The following is a 21,593-nucleotide window of genomic DNA, read 5'->3' on the forward strand; positions in this document are numbered from 1 at the left end:
AGAGCTTAATTTGATCTTCTTTAGTATCTTCAACAATCACCCAAAACCACGATCCCAACTTATCACATGTATATCTGATAATACTACAACGAAAGGAAAACACCTGTTTGGATATTATCTCCATTTTTTTAATAAAATTGTTAGCAATCACAAATTCATAAAGGATATAAGAGTTTTCTTTGAATCAGCATCATCTTCTGCTAGCTTGTAGTCCAACGTCTTCTTCATCAATCCATCTTCAACTTCAGCTCCATCCAACAAAGATAAACAATATATACATACCACATATACAACTCACACAGGAACAACACTAGGTAATTTGAATGACACAAGCCCCCAAAAAATGGAGAGCACAGAAAAAGATTTCCATTAAAGAAAAAGAATTGATACATCTAAAAAGAACTCCACTACTAAGTAGGATGCAGACACTTCTTCTTAAACTGCATGCTAGACTTGAGATGCTCCAGAGTTTTACTCTCATCTACAAAATGCAAAGGCACATTCTGGAGGAACTATATACAACACATCCTTTCCAGCAAAATAAGAAACATGGTAGGGAAAGCTTGTGCAAAGTAATACAGAATATCCATCTGAGCAGCAGTTACATCCACATTCGGATTGATGATCAAACGGGGGATACACTTGCAAGTGTTCAAATTAGACTGCTGATGCATAAAAGCAAGGTACCAGCAAAAATGAGCTGCAAGACGTACAGAGGTATCCTTAGAATGAACATGCACGCGAGTAAAATGAAGGTAAGAGTTTGAACATGCTACAGAGGTATCCTAGGACCCTGGAATGAAAGGCCAGTTAAACATCGGTCCTGTCACATAATCATGTAGTGTCCATTGTCGTTGACGAAGTATGTCACTATCATACGCTGGTGTATCCAGCACTGATTGAGGAGAAATGTTAATGTAATCGAAAGGAGAGGGGAATGGAATAAGAGGAGAGCATTGTAAAGGAGGATAGGATAGATCATAAAAAGAAGGGAAATGAAGAGATAAGGAAGATGGAAGAGATGGAAAATTCAGCAAAAACTTATGAAGGAAATTTGTTGAGAAAACAGAAGGAATAGGAGGAACTATAGGAGGAGGTTTAGAAGGGGTAGGCGATGATGTCGGATCGACAATGAAAGGACAAAAAGTAAAAACAGGAATGTGAGGGGATTTAGAAGGAGTAAAAGACAACAGAGGAATAGTGTCAGGGTTGGAAGTGAGGAGGGAAATATACAACGGAAAACGATAGGACATAAGAGAATAAGACAAAAGATCAGTGGGATCTAATGGGTAAAAAGAACAACGATAAGAAAGATCTTGGAAAAAAGAATCAGTGAATAATGGATGATCAGCAATATGACACAACAGTTGAGTTTGCAAAAGCCGGATTTCACATTTGTGGAATACACCCCTGAGACGACGAGGTTCCAAAGCAATATCCTCCAAAGGTAGATGCCAAGCATGTCCCTTACACCAAGATGTATGCTCATGATAAGTTTTTAGCCCTTCAGCTAAAAGAAGCTCCACTGAATGTACATACATCACAGCTTGTAAGATGACATCTTCCACATACAAATTGATATCTTCCTCATCAGGAATCTGCAAATGCCTCGTAAGATACATGAAAAACAACAACTGTACATCATGCAAAATTAGGTCATTAACAAATCTGTCAAACACAGACTTCAGCAAATCTGCAGACCACAAATTCTGCCACCCATCCTCTAGAGGTTCTAAATCCACATTGCTCAAAGAGATATACAAGGCAAAACGTTGTTGATTATACTTGATCCAGAAAGATGATGGGGGTGACACCAGCTCAGCATAACTAGTAAAATCATCTTGCACTTAGTTCATACGTTGTTGAAGGAGTTCGAGCTTAGCGGAAAAACCATTACACAACTTCGCCTTCTGTTGTAACTAGTCAATCTCCTTGTTGGAAGATACTACAGAAGAAACCACAGGAGGTGGAGGAACAGAAAGAGTAACAATCTTTTGATTAAGCTCTGCAATCATCTTCTTCTGTGACTCAATAGTTTCCTGAGAAGACTGTAGCTAACCGTCACAAGTACCCAGCTTACTGGCTAAGTCGATCATCTCCTCAAGGGCAGAATTCTTCTCTTTATTCAAAGACGCATTCTCTACTTCCAAGGTAACGACTTGAGCTTTTAACTTCTGAATGGTGGCCTTCTGGGAATCCATCAGGGTAGTAGCTTCAATCATTTGTTTGTGAATATCCATGAGGGCGACTTTCTCAGATGCTAGATCCTCCAAAGCCTTACTCAATTGACTAGTCAGGGAATCCACTTTGTGCTGCAAGGAAGTATACACCCCTATGTAAATGGATTGAAGACAAGTCATCAGTGAAGTCTCCAATGTAGCCTAGACACCATAAACTAGCTGAGGAAGTAAAGGTCCAGCTAACATTGTTTGTAAGGAAGCAGGGATCTGTTTATCCAACTGCCCATCCCTTTGTACTGCAAATAGATTAGGACATGACAAGAATGAAGGAAGGGAGCTGGTAGAAACAAGAGGAATGGAGTCTTGTGCAGGAGAATCAGAAACTGAAATAGAAACAGGACTAAGGGGCCCTTTAATACGTAATCTTTTACTGTGAGAGAATCTGGCAGGGGGCTCATCCTCCGAATCAGAATTGGGCTGTAATGGAAGAGGAGTTGGAACAAAATGTGGCAGCTACTTTGGAAGAGGAGCAGGATCAGGAACTGGCACACCACCAAGAGGAGGTGCAAGGGAGATAATCTTCTGAAGAAAAACACTGTAGGAGACATTACTGCCCTGACCTTTCCGAACTCTTTGAAAATGATCATCCATCTTCGCGAGCATGAATGCTACCCAATTGAACTTGGCTCCCTCCAAGATCTTAACAGAAGCAGTGAACAACTCCTTGGATAGACATTTGGAAGCACGCTTCTGTGACATGAACTGGCAAAGTTGTTTCCATACCGGGGAGGAGATGTAAGCTACAGAAACCCCAGAACTGGTTGCTAGATACCAAAGGGGTAGAGGTTTCTTTCTACAGGAGAGAAAGGAGCTCATCAGCTGTCAATAGTTGATTTCCACTAGGGACGAAAGACGTTGAAAGAGGCAAACACAACGCATTACTGATATTGGCTGCGGATAAGCAAAAGCATCGGTTATAAACCAAGCCAAGCTGGTTCTTGTAGGATGCAAGGAAGGAGTAGCAAATCGTGTTGTCCACTGGCGGAAACTTCAAAGCCACAAAAGGACGAAGACTAGCACGATGAATGCAATCCGCCTCCAGGAGAAGAGCATAGTCATGCACCAGCAACGACACATGCTGGATGACAATAGGAGGAATAGAGGTAGATGCCATTCAGACTACACAGAATACCCACACACACAACGAATGAAAAAGACGAAAAATTTCTTGCAAAACCTAGATAAATCAACACTGAGAAGAACATCAAAACAAAGGATAGACGACCAAACTAAACTAGACTAGACTTTCCCAAACAATCCACATCCTACAGAAAAAGTTTTGATATGACCTACGCACTCGTGCGACCGAAAGCTTCATGTTATGCAACAAGTAGGCACCCTGATCCCACATAATCAAGTAATCAATAAAAAAATCAAACACACCGTACCCTAGGCAATGACCAGACTCAAACAGAATCCAAGACTTGGACCAACAGAATAAAGAGAGATGAACAAGACCGACATCTTGGACTTAACAAATCCCAATCCCCGTAAACGCATTGCGTAAACCTATGGTGCAATGATCGTGGATGGGTGAACACTATCAAATTCATTTTAGCCATGTACAAATTAGATTGTAGTTTGTTATTAATTAACCATTAATGCATAGTGACTCAATTCTGCAATCCCAACCCCTACTTGAACTGACTTGACTGACTGGGGGTCTCTAAAAATGCAATTCATTGTTACAACTTACGTGATCTGTGGCGCAAAGCACATGCATGCGTGACGGTGGGGGTTCATTTTAATTACAAATAAATTGTGTCTGTAGCATGCGTGTGCGTGCACTATGGATTTATTTTAGAAAATTATGTGGATTATCGTGCCATATGGTCGTGCAACAGCGGGGTTCCTTTTACAATTAACGGTCAGGTTTCTTTTAAATTAAAAATTAATAAAGTGCATTTTGTTTATTTGGTGGGTGCAACAATCGGTTGATTTTATTACAATTACATGTGTGTTACGGTGCAACGTGAGAGAGGGAAAAACAGAAAAAACCTGGCAATGTGTGGGGCTGTCTGCAAAGTCTGATACTACATCCTATTAAAAAAAAGGAAAGGCATAGTCCACAAATATTCCACACAACGGACAAAAGGTCGACTAAAACTAGTCGTCCTGTCGTACAGAAAAATGAAAAAAAAACTAACACATTGATCACAAAGAATAAAACAACCTGAGTGGTGTGAGCTTTCATCCTAACAGGATGGGGACGTGTGTATGGGCTGCCCTCTGTATCTATCAGTGAGCGTGAGACAACGGGTGGGCTGAGTGACCACTCTTTTCCTTCAAATCAAATGAGAGATGAGATGTGTGAACGGATTGTTGCACACACGGGTTGGGCCTCTCCATGCACAATACACGATCTATTCCTATGCACTGCACCATAAGACTCCATGGCCTTCCTTCTTGCACTGTATGCCGGCACAGGTTGGGATGCACAGTTGCACCATCAAATGCGCACAAGGCATACAACCTCTGCACAAGTGACAGTGAGGATTACATCAATGGGTTTCACGAATGGGCTGCCCTGTGTATCTTTCAACAGAGTGTGAGATATAGGGTGGGTTGAGTGTGACTGATATTTCTTCAATCAAGTATTAAGAGGTGAGGATTGAGGGACATTATGACAATTGGCGTCAGGTACATTTCTATTTCCCTATGCACCCACGGGATGGGTCTCTGCCATCATCAGCATAGGACATGCCACTCTGTTCTGTACACGGTACTGCAAGGCTCCCTGGCCTTCGTGCTTGCACCTATGCCAGACGGGGTTGGACGCACTAATGCACCATCAACTGTGCACCCTGGCATACTCCCTCTGCCCCATTCCCTTGTCGATTCCTAAACCGGGTGTGAGATCTGGGTTTCGTCATTATTAACTCACGTGATGTAAGTTATGGGGCGAGTGATTGTTCTCTCATCCCATCTGAGTGCTAGTGAGCTCAGTGACTATCCTTCATCAAACGACACCTCCCCCGACGGGTTTCATCAACCAGCTACATCCCTGGGTGCTGTTGCATGGTCCTGCCATATTGGCTGAATGTTGAAGCGAGCCGTGGTACCTCCTGCAGCCGACTCCAACCCTTCTGTAGCAGTGACGGTTCCTTCGACCATACGCAAAACGTGCCAAGTCTTTCTAACCCTATTTTTATGATTGCAAGTGTACGTTATGTTTTAAGTGTGGGAACGTCAGAGTCCAGTCGATTGACGAGTCCTAGGTTATGTTGTTGCATTTAACCCTGTCTCTTAAGGTTTTAAGTGTGGGGACGCATCCCTGCGCGTCTATGATACATACCCCCTACATATGCCTCACTTTAATCCTGTATGTATGCCATGATCCGATTTTACCCTGATGGGGTCCCTTTCCCACCCACCCGTCCCTATTCAACCCATCCTTGGGGTTGTTTCTTATCTTTTTCCCTTTATCCATTATTGTGACGATTTTCCATGTGAACAAATCCTACATTCACCGAAATCCACATCCCCCTTATAGCTTTGTTTGTCCCTTCAACTTGACCATTTTTCCTTTTTATCAACCCCTGTTTTGGCCGACGGTTCTTGAGTTATTAATTTTTGAAGTATTTCTCGTAACTTGGCTGGTTTTCCATTTGAATGTACCTTTATTGCTTCCGAACAATAATCTGACATGACAATCCTGTCCTCCATCTTCCTCCTAACATTTTTCATTTTTGCACCCTATCCTTCCGATGCACGGTTTATCCGCTATTAATTTTTGCGCATTTTCGTGTATATTTTTAACATTTTTCCATATGAACATGCCCTATTTTCACCGGAATTCTAGTTTCATTTGATTGCTGTGTCTCACCAATCATTCCCCACATTTTTCCTTTTTTCTTCACCCTATTTCGACCGCTGGATTTTTCGTTATTAATTTTTCAATATATTTTTGGTTTCGTTTTTTGTGTTTTTCGCATGTGAACCCCTTCTAACTTCACCGGGAGTGAGTTTAGATGTGATCGCCCAGTGCATCCCCTTCCCGCAGACATTTGCGCTTTTTATTGCCCTTCATTTCGCTGCTTGGTTCTTTTCGTATTTATCTTTGAGCCCATTTTCACATTCATTTTTTGGGTTTTTTTCATGTGAACGCATCCTTTCTCGATCGGAACTGTGTTTTGACATGATAGGCTTGTCGGGCACATTATTTGGCGCAATTTTTCTTCTTTTCGCCCCGCATTCCGACGTGTTGATTTTACAATATTTATCTTGGACTTACATGCTCCTGACAACTCCAAGCTACCAATCAACCATTCACCACTAGATAGTGGCGGCAATGGGACATGATGCAATCTCTGCCTTTCTACTACATACAATGAATTATAAAAATATATATTTTGAGTTGTAAGTTTACTTTTAGAGTTATTATCATAGATAAAAAAACCTATGTCTTCATGCCAAACATATATCTTGCCGCTCAAACATTCCACATTTTGCCATTCATGCAAAGTTGATGGATATAGAGCTGTTAGTAAAACAAGATTGAATTAGAACACTGCAAAGATTTTTAAAAACAACTCTGATGCAAAAGAATAAACAATGATAAAGCTTAAAAACTTACTATTTTGTTTATAATTTGCAATGTAGTTCTTGTCATGTACAGAGATTTGTTTGTGCATATAAACATGTTGGATCAACACTTCTGTTACTATACTTGTTCCATTGAACACTTTTTTGAACTCTAAAATTCTACCTTTTCAATATTTGCTAGGGTTTGCAGCATCCTTACGCCTGACCTTGAAACTCCCTCGAGTACTCGGGTGCATTAAAATCCAATCCAACTTACAGTACTTATCACAAATCCAATTACCGCCACTATCTTTCCTATTGAAGACCTCCACTACAAGCATGTTATTGATGTTTTTCCTACGTGAAGACATCTATGATAACCAAATAAAAAAGTTACCTATTAGGATGTGTATAATTTGCAAATGTTCTCTCTAAATGAAATGAAATTTAAATGGAGCAATTTAAAAAAAACATTATACCTGCAATTCTTTTCACAAAGAAGCCCAGATATGTTGAACAAGAAGTTGACTTATAACAAGACCATTGTTCCTTCACTGACAAATTCCTAGAGTACAAAAACAAAAGAAATATCGAGTCAAAGCATACATATAACTTACATAGGCTTTGTCCAAATGAGTTGAAACTTAACCATGGAGCAACATAAAAAAGTGGCAATATACCTGTGGCTCTCTTTGCAAAGAAGCCCAAAGATGTTGAAGAAGTTGAGGTTTTAAAAAATCATTTTTCTCCACCCTCAAAGACTCTAGGAGTAAAAAAACAAAGAAAAACTCAGTATGCATATAGTTTGCATACATTTTGTCCAAACAAGATAAAATTTAACCATGGAGCAGCAAAAAAACAAGACAACATACATGTAGCTTTGTTTACAAAGAAACTGTAAGATGTTGAAGAAAAAGTTTAGTGTTCAAAAGATCATTGTTCTTGACTATAAGAGACTCCTAGAGTACCAAAACAAAAGAAATTACATGTTAGAGAATGCACATAACTTGCACAAGTTTTGTCCAAACGAGATAAAACTTTACTATAGAACATCCATGGAAGAGAACAATATACCTGTAAAGTTTTGTGAAGAAAATCTTAGGGCTTTGGTAGAACAAGCTCTACTCTCATAAAACGTGTGAAACTCACTCTGTGTTTGTGTAGTGGAAATAAAATTTCACAGGGTTACAGATAGGGCAAGAAACAATGAGGCTATAAGATTTCGTCAGCAAAGAATAAGTGGGGAAAGAAATATGATAAATTTGAGTTTCGACTAAGAAAGAGGGGAAAACTGAAAAGGGGAGAAATGAGAAGTCAAACATATAAAAAAAAGAAACTGAAAACTTGAGTCACAAAATTCCAAGAAGTGTCAGCATTGTATTCCTCATATTTTCCTTATTGTATTGCTGAGGGAAGATTTGGGCCAAGATATGGCTAGAAGATTCATGTTACATGAATCTGGAATCCCAGATCTCTCATTGGTTAGGCCTATATTTCTTTATTCACTCCTTAAGGGGCAAAAAAAAGAGTCCATATTTCTCCTAATATTTTAATAGTACTCTAAGTAATCTAAGGTAATTACATGTGGTTAGGAAGGCTGGGTCTAGGCATGAAGTGAATTCGTTTAGGAAGTGGGTTATGGAGTCACGTAGATCTTGTAGTGGAAAGGTGAGGGCTTCTTCAGGATTTGTGGCATTGACATTGTATATTTTGGGAAAGTCATATTGGCCATGGTTGTCGGGGTCGTAATCCACTCCTACCCTTCTTAGATATGGCATGAAAGTGGGGTTATTTATTTTGAAGGGTAAGGTGTTGCAAAATGACATCCAGGTGTCAGCGTTACCCTCCCAAATGGGCCTCCTCCACTTTGCTTAGCATTCATAGCCCTTTACTATTCTTGGCACTTCATAAATTTTGTTTTCCCAGTAGTCTGGAGCCTCTGTTCCCCATTGGGTAGGATTTTTCTTTCTCTCAGAGGTCCACCTATCTCCGAGCCTTCTTGTGACTTTGATTACCTCTTCCACTACCTTGAGTGATAATGCCCTACTTAATGCAGTGGGGAATCAGAAGTCAAAGTCAAAGGACTAGTGATTGGTCTCCCTCTGCTCCCAGGATATGAGTTTAGCATTATAGTTCATTGGGAAGCAGTCTTCTCTCAACGGAATGGGCACTGCTAGCATCACTAGTAGTTGCACATTTAGCCTTCTTCAGGCAAGCTTGAGCACTTTCTTTCTCTTTGTTTTGAGCGTGGCCTTCCTGGCAGTAGGGGCATCTATCTTTGGTTGCTCCTCTAGTCAAGGGGAAGGAGGTTATGGGGTTAGCTCCTCCTCTTACTGTTCCCCTTCCAAGCTTGGTCCTGCCTCTTTCTCTAGCCTCTACATTTCCTATCTTTTTCTGATGTGGCCCTACTTCCTTAGTGCTTGTTGCCTATGCTTGGTTGTTTAGTCCTAACTTCATGGCCCTATGGTAGTTTCTAGTTTTTTCCTTAATGGTTCAATAGCCTCCTCCCCTTTAGATTGCGTGGTGTCTAGAAGAGTGTTGAGGAAGGCACGTTGTTGGGCTTCCAAAGTGATTTGTGCGGCCTCTTCCCTACTTTCTACTAACACTCTATTTCCCTCTGCAAGGGCCAGGCGGCTCGCTAGGTCTTTCACTCTTTTTTCACTCTTTGTTACCCATTCATTGGCTCTTTGTTGCATTTCCTCTAGGCTCTTATTCTGCCTTCGCGCTAGGGCCACTAGGGTTGGCTCTTGTGCTTTCCACTTTCCAATTATTGTCTCTTTCTCCTTCTTCAAGCATTGAATCTCTCTTTCTAACCTCTCTTGCTCTTCCATTTCTATCAGCAGCCTACCCATCAGTTCATCCATTTGTTTTTTGTGCTCCTCCCCTTCTAGGGCTTTTGCTGCTTTTACTATTGTGAGTTGATCCATGGATTGTTGGATCTTGTCCATTCTCCCTATTAGTTGTTCATTTTTCACTATGTGGAGTTTGTATTGCCTTTGCAGGCCTATCAGCTCTTGATTTTATTCCTCAAGTCCCTTCTGCCACTTATCCTCTTCTCTTTCTTTAGCCTTGAGTTATGCTTTCAACTCACTTATTTCTTTCTGGTAGCTTGCCACTTGGTGTGTTTTCTCTAGCTGGAAGGCTGCCATGGCCTCTTTTTTGGCCTCCAGCTCTAGAACAATGATTTTCTTTTCTTCTTTTGCCCTCTCCAGCTATGACAGGAGCTCTTGAACATACTCTGTCAAGATTGTGGGAGAGAAGGAAGGAGTCTCGCTTGAAGCTTTCTTGCTTGCACAATGGGGGAAGACACACAAGGGTGGAGGCTGAAAACAGTTTTTCTCTTCTTAGTTGTGTAAGCCAAAAGAACTCTCATACAAAGAAATAGAAGAACCCTATATGTGGGTCTCAAACCAAACTCAACTAACTAAGGTGGCATACTAACTGAGCCACGAACTAGAGTAGATAAGGATAGCTATCATGTAGCTATTATTCGGGGGCGGTGTACCAACCGCATCTGCAACTGACAAGTCGGTGACATAAATACACAACGGTCACCCTGGCGTATCACGAGTGGAGCTCGATATCTCAACACTCCCCCTCGAGCTCAATCCCAATTCCTGCACACCAAGCAGGTCTCTGAACTTGCGCAGCTTCTCTGCGCCCAATGCCTTCGTGAATATGTCAGCTACCTGATCCTCTGTGCTGACATAAACTAGATCAATAAGACCTAGTAAAACCCTCTCTCGCACATAGTGATAATGCACCTCAATGTGCTTTGTTCTAGCATGATAGACTGGGTTATTTGCCAAGTGTATACTACTCATGTTGTCACAATAAATGACAACTGGCCCATCTGTAGACTGATGCATATCATAAAGTAGCTTATGCAACCAAGCTACCTCACATGCAGCCATTGCTGCACCCCTGTACTCAGCCTCTGTGCTCGACAAGGCAACTGTAGGCTGTTTCTTGCTGCTCCAAGTGACTGCAGCACTCCCAAAAGAGAACACATATCCACTGGTAGATCGTCTATCAGAAATACTACCAGCCCAATCAGCATCAGTGTATCCATGCAACTGTATCTGAACCCTAGTCTCATAAAATAGTCCATACTGCAATGTGGACTTCACATACCTAAGTATGCGTCTAGCCGCATCCAAATGTGGTTTCCTTGGAGCCTGCATAAACTGACTTACCAATCCAACAGCATAGCTCAAATCTGGCCTGGTAATAGTCATATAAATCAAACTTCCTACTATGCGTCTGTACATAGTAGGGTCTTCCAGAAGCTCACCTGCATCTGTGCTCAGCTTCACATTCTGCTCCAAAGGAACTGAAATAGGCTTACAGCCTGTCATCCCATACTTGGACAGCATGTCCAATCCATACTGCCTCTGCAAGAGCTGTATCCCACTTGGTGATCTAATCACCTCAATGCCCAAGAAATAACGCAGCTCTCCCAAATCCTTCATCTCAAACTTCTGCTTCAATAGCATTTTCACATGAAGGATATCTTCATCACTGTCACCTGTCATAATCAAATCATCAACATAAATGACAAGTAGCATAATACCTTTCTCTGTTTTTCTCACATAAAGTGAGAAATCTGCCTTGGAAATCTGAAAGCCAATAGTGACAAGATACTGTCCTATCTTGTCAGACCATGCTCTAGGTGCTTGCTTCAAGCCATACAAGGCTTTCTTCAACCTGCAAACAAACTCAGGATGAACAGCATGCACATAACCTGGTGGCTGCTCCATATAGACCGCTTCTTGCAAATCACCATGCAAGAAGGCATTCTTTACATCCATCTGATGTAAAGACCATCCCTTTGATGCAGCCATAGCAATGACTGCTCTTACGGTTGCCATCCTTGCAACCGGACTGAATGTTTCTTCATAGTCAATGCCATATGTTTGTGCATACCCCTTGACTACTAATCTTGCCTTGTATCTGTTCACAGAACCATCTGCATTGTACTTCACCTTATAAACCCACTTACAGCCAATTGCATTCTTACCTTTAGGCAAAGGTACCAATTCCCATGTAGTGTTTGCATCCAAGGCATCCATTTCTTCATCCATGGCTTTCTCCCATTTTTCTTTTCCCATGGCTTGCTCAAAAGAAGTGGGTTCTGGTTCCTGTATCACCTTGACCATATATGCATAGTGAATGGTTGTAAATCCATCATATTTCAGCCTATCCACAGGATACCTAACTCTGGTAGACCTGCGCAAAGTGGGTTCACTCCCAGGTGCTCTCAAAACATCCCTGGTCTTCCTTACTCCAGGTGTAACAATAGAAGGAATACCCAACTCATCATCAATGCTCTGTTCTGAGCCACTGGATTCACCATCCACATAAGAGTGACCTGCATTCACATCAAACATGGGCTGATCAACCTTCTCTTTTCCTTTTCGTGATACCTGCATACCACTATCTGCATTGCTTTGAGAAGATTCTCCTGATCTCAATCTGCCTGTCCATGGCGAAGAATGTGAACCACTGCTAGAGGATGCTCCAGGTCCACTAATATTTTGTGACTGCTGCTGTGAATTCTGTGCAGCATTACCATTTTGTGCATCTACATCATCAATCACATTTACTGGTTTATACCAGCTACTCATCTCATCAAAAACAACATCTCTGCTCACTGTAAACTTACGAGTAGAAGGGTTATAGCATCTATACCCTTTTTGCTGTAGAGAGTAACCAATAAAGATGCACTTCTCAGCTTTTGGATCCAACTTGGATCTCAACTCATCTGGCACATGTACATAGGCAATGCAACCAAAAATTTTCAAATGAGAAATATCTGGTTTCCTACCAGTATACCTCTCCTCTGGAGTCACCCCATGTATTGCTGCAGTGGGAGTCCTATTCATTATATAGACTGCTGTAGCAACTGCTTCAGCCCAATAAAAATCTGGCAGGTCTTTTTCATTAAGCATGGCACGAGATACCTCTCCAATATGCCTGTTTTTTCTTTCTGCAATTCCATTTTGCTGTGGGGTATGACTGCATGAATATTGCTGCTTTATTCCATGCTCCTGCAGAAACCTTGCAAACTCATTTCAGAGGTACTCTCCCCCTCCATCTGACCTTAGGCATTTTACTTGCAGGCCTGTTTCTTTTTCAACCATAGCTTTAAGAGTTTTGAAATGCCCAAAAACTTCACTTTTCTTTTTCATAAAATACACCCAAACTTTTCTGCTATAGTTATCAATAAAACTGACAAAATAATGACAGCCTCCAAGAGATGCAGCTTTAGTAGTCCACACATCAGAGTGGATTAATTCCAATGGCTTCTCACTCTCTTGAACATGTCTAGGAAATGGTTTCCTTGCCTGTTTTCCAAACTGACAGGCTTCACATACCTTATGCATTTCTGCAACCTTGAATTTGGGCAATCCTGCAACAATATTTTGGGCCTGCATTGATTTAAGTCGCTGTACATTAACATGACCAATGCGTTTATGCCAGATATCAATATCTGCAACTACACCGGTCCCATGTGCAAACATTGCTGCACTCAATTCAGACATGTCTGCATCCAATGTAAACATTCTACCCTTCTTCTTTCCTTTTGCTATCAAGCGACCTTTATTTTTTATATCCTCAACAAAGCATCCATGAGGATTAAATCTGACCTGCAAGCCCTGTTCAACCATTTGACCAACAGAAACCAGATTCTTGGTAATATTGGGGACATGAAATACATTGGACAGGTATTTCTTTTTCCCATCCTGCATAGACCAAGGAATTCTTCCAATCTGCACAATCGGATGTGCAGTATCATCACCAGTCTCCACAAATCCTGGTTTTTCCATTTTCCTTGCATCCTCCATCCATTCTGCATGACCTGTCATGTGGTTTGATGCACCTGAGTCAACATACCACACATCGTTGCTTTCTTCTGCATTTGTCACAGAATTGTTCATGTGCTGCACCATAAACAAATGCTCATTTCCGTCATCACCCTGTCTACTAGAAGATGCATAGTTCCCTTGTTGCAGTTTTCCATTCATGATGTCATTCTGCTTTTTATAGCAGTCTTTAGCCATATGACCCATTTTACCACAGTAGTAGCATTCAACATTGCTGTTTGCATTTTGGCCTCTTTGCCATCCACCACGACCTCTTTGGCTCCCCCTGCCTCTAGAGTTACCACGTCCTCCTCCATAGGACTGGTTTTCTTGAGTTTGCTGCATATTCTGATTTCTACCACGGCCTCCAAATCGGCCTCCTCTACCTCTGCCTCTACCTCTTCCAGCATTTGAGTAGAAGACAGCTTCTTTTGAAGTTCCTCCTGAAGAAGATGCACCACCATTTCTCTGCTCCTCAGAAATTAGAAGAGCAATCAACTCCTCAAAATCAGGAAATCTTTAACGAACTGAAATGGATGTCCGAAACTGTGCATAATCCTTTCCTAGACCATTCAAGGTCACGGAAACTAAATCATCATCTTCCACTGGCGACCCAATGGAAGCAAGTGCATCTGCAATCTTCTTCACCTTCATGTGGTAGTCGTTGATGCTCATATTTTCTCTTTGCACATTGTGCAACTCTTGCTTGAGCTGCATTTTCCTGGCTTGCGTATTTGTGCTATACATCTTTGACAGAGTATCCCATGCCTCCTTTGGCGTACTTGCATCCTAAATATGCACAATCATAGAGTCTGAAATGCTGATAGACAGCCAGTACATAACTTTCCTGGCTCTCTCATGCCATGCTTTGAATGCCTGCATTTGCTGTTGATTGGGAACATCAGGAAGAACTGGTTCTTCTTCATTTCCTGCAACAAATTCCCAATATCCTTTTCCCATAAGGAAATTTGTCATTCTAAACTTCCATGCCTGGAAGTTGTTCTTGTCAAGCTTTTCAGTTACAATCTGTGAAAGAGAATCTGACGCCATTACAGAATACTGCAAAAAAATTCTGTCACTGCAAAAAACACAGCTTCACCCTCACAAGGGCAAATCTGCAAAACTGGCGAAAGTGGTATTTGACCACACAGTCACTTCCTAGTGACGATTTTGCATCAACAGGCAACAAGGATGAATCTGTAACTCCCAATGTCTCTGCGCACAAGCGTACAATGCAATTTCTACAGAAACTTTTCACCAACCTGTAGAACAGTGGTCGCACAGCATAAAACAGGGCCTTTTCCTGAGTGCGTGCAGAAAACTTCCGCCTTCAAAACAGGCCCCGAAATGGCCTCAAATAAAAAAAACAGGGTCGCCACGAGCTAAAGCTCTCTCCCGCAACATATACTACCCTCTTGCTTCAACGCGAAGGGCGTCTCAACCTGAGACAATGCACTCCTGCACTTTTCGGCTGTGCTACCTGCAGAGATCTGCTCCCAAAACAGAAAATGAAAGCAACACTGCTCCTCTTACCAGAACACCGTGAGCTTGGCTTGCTTTCTTGAGCTCCTTACCACGAACAAGGCTTTGATACCATGTCAAGATTGTGGGAGAGAAGGAAGGAGTCTCGCTTGAAGCTTTCTTGCTTGCACAATGGGGGAAGACACACAAGGGTGGAGGCTGAAAACAGTTTTTCTCTTCTTAGTTGTGTAAGCCAAAAGAACTCTCATACAAAGAAATAGAAGAACCCTATATGTGGGTCTCAAACCAAACTCAACTAACTAAGGTGGCATACTAACTGAGCCACGAACTAGAGTAGATAAGGATAGCTATCATGTAGCTATTATTCGGGGGCGGTGTACCAACCGCATCTGCAACTGACAAGTCGGTGACATAAATACACAACGGTCACCCTGGCGTATCACGAGTGGAGCTCGATATCTCAACATACTCATCGTAGTGTGTAAACAACAGCAGAAGCGATGGGGGTAGTGGTCATAAATGCTTCTATTTTCGGCCTTTTGGGGTCCTGTTTGGACTCTACATCTATAGCTATCGGTATTTTTTTCTCTGGTTACAGGGGTTCCTCCACTTCCACCTTGAACTAATTCTTTGTTAACCAAAAATTGCACCCAGGCCACAAGATTGCTAGCATCCACCATGGTAGAATTTGGTGGGTGCAGAGACTGGGATGGCAGGTACTAGGGTAGGTGGGATGGGGTCAATTAGACCCTTGCATTTTCCCTTAACTATTGGGGGTGGCATACTCTTGGGTGCTTGGAAGCTTGTGCCGTGGCATTCCTCTACATGGGGGTCATGTGTCTACCAACTCTTCTTCCCTTGAAGACTGCTCCACTAAGAGGTGGATGGCGAGGGCTATGACTTCTTTTTCCTTTCTCTTTAGCTTCTCAGCCTCTCGCTCTGCTCTCCTCCTCCTTTCCTCTTCTTCCTTTCTAGATTCCTCTTCTATTCTTTCGGTATCCTTCTTTTCCCTCTTCTTTCTCCTTTCTTTGGCACTCTTGGACTCACTTTGTGCTCTTTGAGAAGATTCACTTTCTCCTTCTTCCTACTCTCTTCCTTAGCTTTCTTTTGTGGGGTCCTTTTCTTCGACCTCTTGGCTGCTTCTTGGATAGATGGTGCTTGCTGCTTTCCTTCCTTGTCACTCACCATTCTTTCGCTAGAGTGCTCCTGTTCTTGGCACAGGGGTGACTTGTCTGGCATCTCACTGACTTCCTCATCTTCTCGTGCTTCCCCCAAGGCTTCTCTAATGATAGTTGTAAGGACCCCTCTGAACCCAATGGTGGAGGCCTTTGACAATGATGACTTTCTAGCTTTGGAGGCTGGGGATTCTCCACCTGCAGGTCATCCACCGGTGGCCAACAATGCTTTCACCAATGTTTCTATTGTCTTCCTCAAGAAGCTATTTAGGTTCACCTCATCAAAATACTTTGCAATGATTCTACTCATCAATGCGTTGTACCTTTAGCTAAAAAACAAGGCATACACCATCTTTGCCTGTAGTTGGACTTCGTGAATGCCATTGTTGGTGCGGACCATCACTTTTTCCATTCCCAACATGTTGTACACATCTCATTTTGGTCATCTTTCAACTTTGTTGCTATAGGTACTGCAGAAATTCTGCTTGCTATTGTAGGTACTACACAAATTCAGCTTGTTGCTGCATGAAGTTTGGCTACTATTGCATGAAGTTAAGATACTGTTGTAGGAATTCAGAATTCAATAGTAAGAATTGCTAAAATTTAGGTTCTTGCATATCATTCTAAAGCTTTCTTGATACAGAAAACTGTAACATACACTTGTTACAAGCATCCACCTCATACAACATCAATACTTTCATGCTAAAAAACCAAGCAACATGAATAACATCAACCATTCATGTTGCAACATGAATGGCATAAATATCCATTGTAGGTACTTACATACTTCCAGATACTTCAACTTCAGTGATAGATTGATTAGAGTCCTCAAAGAATTCAAAAATAGAAATTGGAATTGAAACATCAACAACTTGATTATTCAATGCATAGAGATCCTCAAGAATAACATCTTGACTTGAATCAAGAGAAAATACCAACTGTGTATGCCAATAAGCAATTTCATTATCCTTCTTCAAAACAACTTTCTCAAGAGCATTAATGACTTCAAAACAATGAGAAACTTGGAAATCCATTACATTCCTCAGTTGAGAAACCTCGTGCTATAATAATGCTTTCTCCGCTTGAAGTCGATTAATAACAGACAAAGCTTCAATTACCGCAACATTGGTTGCATTTCTCTCCTTTTCAAGCTCAACAGAAAACCAATGAATCATCTTAGTTGGAGATTGAAGCATAGAGTGTATCGCATGGGGAGCTTTAAAAAAAACCATGCAAACTAATTGCATTCTATAATGCTTCATATTCAACCAACTCTTGCAAAAGAATAGTAGTGCAAATCTTGCATTAAGCTTGCTCTTCTTGCAAAGGGATTACAGTGCTAATCTTGCAATTCCTTAATTTTGGGAGTAGAACACTAACTTGTTCTTCAAATCGAGCAATGCAATGACATGAAATATTATCTTGCATGTTGGAAACATCAGTATCCTAAAAAAATACATCCTAAGATGGTGCATTTTGCACTACAAGTAGTGGCACTTCTTCAAGTTTTGGCAAAGTTCCTTCATTGAAATCCAACTTAGTAGCTGCATTGTCTTCCTTAGCATCAATAAGAGAACCAAGAAAATCATGCACAATGACATCCTCATTGCAACAACCATAATCCTCAGACTTATAATCCATAATAGCATCATCTTCTTGAATACAGAATTGATCTTCTTGATCACCAATTTGATTATCTTCATTGTTCATAACTGTTGACTTGCTTTCTTCTTGATCAAAGTTGACTAGAGATTGATTATGACAGTTTGCAAAATACCAAAATATGGAAAATACCTTGAGATTATTGATGCAAAGTGTATGATGATCCACTCTCCCATTGGCAAGTTTCTATGTGGGGTTTGGGGCACTCCAAGATCCTTGGCTTCTTTGGCTCTTGTCCTCTCTCACTCCCCTTACCTCAATCTTTGGAAAGACCATGGGTAAAGAGCACCAATCATCATCATCATCACTTGAACTTGAATCAGAATCAAAATCAAAATCTGAATCCAAAACATCTTCATATCTTTCCTTGAGCTTTTCAACTGCTGTAAGCAATCTCCCAATATGCTTAACACTTGAATAAGACCTGACTTTCTTGCCTTCATGATCATCATGCCACTCATAAGCATCATGAAGAATATCATCAAAAGAATCCAACTTCTCCCATGCTTTATCCATCTTTGAACTTGAATCCTTCTTTACTGTGCTGATGAAAACCTCTTGCGAATACCATCAAACTCATTATATAAATCAAACGTGCAAAAATACTTGCAAGATTTTCTGCCTTCACAAGACCCATGAACATAAGAACAATGCTTTGAAGTATGTCCAGACTCAAAGCAAACTTTGCACCACTTTTTCTTCTACTTTGATTTACCAATTACTTCAAGTAGTTGTCACTGCTTCAAGTAGTTATCACTACTTCAAGCACTCTGCCATGCTTCATCTCTTGACAAAAATTTTAGATTTAGGACATTTTGCTTCATACAAAAGCTTTGCCTCATGCAAGAAACTGCATCATGGAGGAAACTACTTCATGCAAGAATTTTGCTCCACGTAGGAATTCTACTTCGAGTAGAAATTTTGCTCCATGCAGGAATTCTGCTTCATGTAGAAAATTGCACTCCATGTAGGGATCATGCTCAATACAAAAAATTCAAATTTCTGGCCTAAATCTGTGTTGTTTTTAATGGTGTTTGAACACAGAAATACAAAGAATCAATGGCAACATATACCAACATAAAACCTTTTGAACTCCACACAGCAAATACGTTTTCTGTCCATAAAACAAAGTCGTTTTTCACAAATCTCAAGTACTTATTCAAATCTCTACACAAATTCTGCACCCAGAAAACCTTTCAAACTACATACAAGAAATTAGATTTCCTTCCCCAAACAAGGTCGTGTTTGACAGAGCTTCAAATTTGTGGCATCAACTGAAGTCGTTTTGCTATTAAACTTCCACACCACATATTTAGAAAAGCATGGCAGGATTGCCAAAGCGTTGCTGCCCTATCTATGTAGAATACATAATAGGATGGATAATGCTTTATGGGGTAAATACTCGATATCGCATCTAGAAACCATGAAAACTCAGAACTAACCATATAAAAGCATAGACATACTATATTCAGTAGTACAGATTAGAAAATGAGAAGTGCAACACACGGAACATGTTGCAAATGAGACAAAGACACCATAGATGATGGCGCCAACTACCAAATTCTCTTCATAATAAGATAAATCCATCATACATCAGGTGTAGACATCACATATGACTAGATCAATGAGAAGAATACACCAAATGCCTCATCAGGTCACGTTTTTGCAAGAGCCCCAAAACTGCACTTCATGAGGCAGTGAACTTCATGAGACAAATAAAGGCTACCTCACACATAAGACTAACATAACCAAGGTCCAACCATGCTAAGGGCATAATACATGATCCATAAAGTGTGAGACCATCACCATGGCTAACAGGGTGTTGAATTCATTGTGTTTAGCATTATCCAAACTAGTGTACCACATCTGCCCTTTGTCACCTAAGCATAGACCAAAAGCCTGCGAGTGCTAGCAAGATCTATGAGGATGTTAACCTCACAAAACTGCTCAAACTACTCCACAAAACTATACGGGTCATTGCTCGGCTAGTACTTTTTTAGTTGTTTCACAACCACAGGGATCCTTGACTGACTCTTGGAGCCCTGGTTAACTCCTAATCGTGCCAGTAATGATGTTGCTAGTGTTGCAATGCTTTGCTCCGCCGATGTGTTGTATATCAGTCACTTCATGAGAATCTCACTCAGCGTTAAGTCTACCTCTAGTGCTCTCTCCCTTTCTGCATTTAGTCATGTTCCATTTCTATTTGCTAGATCTAGGACTTCTCACATTTCTATGTCGTGTCGCAATCTCCTAGCATGCTATTGCTTGTGGTATTCTGCTATACCTTGTAGGACTTTTTGTGCCAGCTTTCATTCCTCTTCAAGGTCCACTATGATGTTTTCTAATGGTTTGCAATGATGGCCTATCCTAGTTTTTGTGTCGTATGCATTCACCATCTGCTGGATTTTGACCAGGAAATCTCCTAGGTCAAGCTCCTCATTTTTGTAGTTTACATCGAGTTCTATCATGTTTGCGGTTTCCTGCTCCACCAAGTTGTCGATGAGGTTGATCATGTCAGGCAACATTGCACTCCCAATGATATTTCTCCTTTGAAGCATCTGGCCTTCCATATCGTGTTTGTCACTCCCTGTTTAGGTCTGAGTGTCACCTCCTATTGGTGGGTTTGTTCTGTTAATTAAGTCTGAGTGTGTTCCTTTTTATTAACAGCCAACCCTCAATTTTAGTTCACTTAGTCCATGTGTGTTGCTCTTTTTCATATACTGTGCACAATCACACTTTCAGCTTTTCCACGTGCACTTCAAGTGTCAAAAGCAATGTGGATGCAAACACATGACAATAAGTGCAGCTTCCACACTCCAGTCTATGTTCTCATATGAATAAGGCTTTACGCTCAATCACTGGCCGCTCTCTCTAGTCTCTAGGGTTTGTGCTACCTTGTTTAGCTTGATCAAGGTCAAATGGGGGTCTAGGGTCTGCCATCTCACGGCTTTAATAGGGACTAAAAGTCGACGTGACTGTGAGTGGTCGTGTCTAATCATCTAGCTATAATTTCTAGGGTCAATTTTATATGTAAGGCTTTCAGAGCCTTTCCAGAGGTGTTCTGCCTCACTCGGGATACGTTAGATTTGTTAGTATCTCCTATTAGAATTTTGGTCCGATTTGATAGTGTGTGATTTTACAGTGTCCAATTCTCAGAGTCAGAGATTCGATTTTGGCTGTTTGATTTCAGAGTATCCGATTTTGGCATGTCCGAGTGCCAAGCATTCGATTTTGACAAGGTGTGATTTTTGTATGTCCTAGTGGCCATTGGCCGAGTGTCTGAATTTGATTCTAATGAGTTCAATTGTCCCAATGAGACAAGGTGAATGTCCAATCAGACATACAATTTTCAAGATCGGATGGACAATGTTCGATTGGACAAGTCAACTTAGTCCGAATGTCTGAATTCTAGGAATCAAACGTCCAAGTGTTCGATTCTAGGAATCGAACCCCAGTGGATCATGTTCGATTCCACCGACACATAAATAGTGACAATAAAAATTCGAATCGTGGCCACGCCCACAAGCAAGGAGTTCTAGAATGCACGAACGCATACACAAGGAGGGTTCTATGTACTTGATATGCACAGAAAACTCCTGTGGTAGCCCATAGATTCACCCTAAGCTCCAAGTTTCTCTCAAGCT

Source organism: Lygodium microphyllum, chromosome 4 (assembly GCF_053477565.2).
Source record: "Lygodium microphyllum isolate KBCC chromosome 4, Lygodium_microphyllum_v1.1.10, whole genome shotgun sequence".
NCBI lineage: Eukaryota > Viridiplantae > Streptophyta > Polypodiopsida > Schizaeales > Lygodiaceae > Lygodium > Lygodium microphyllum.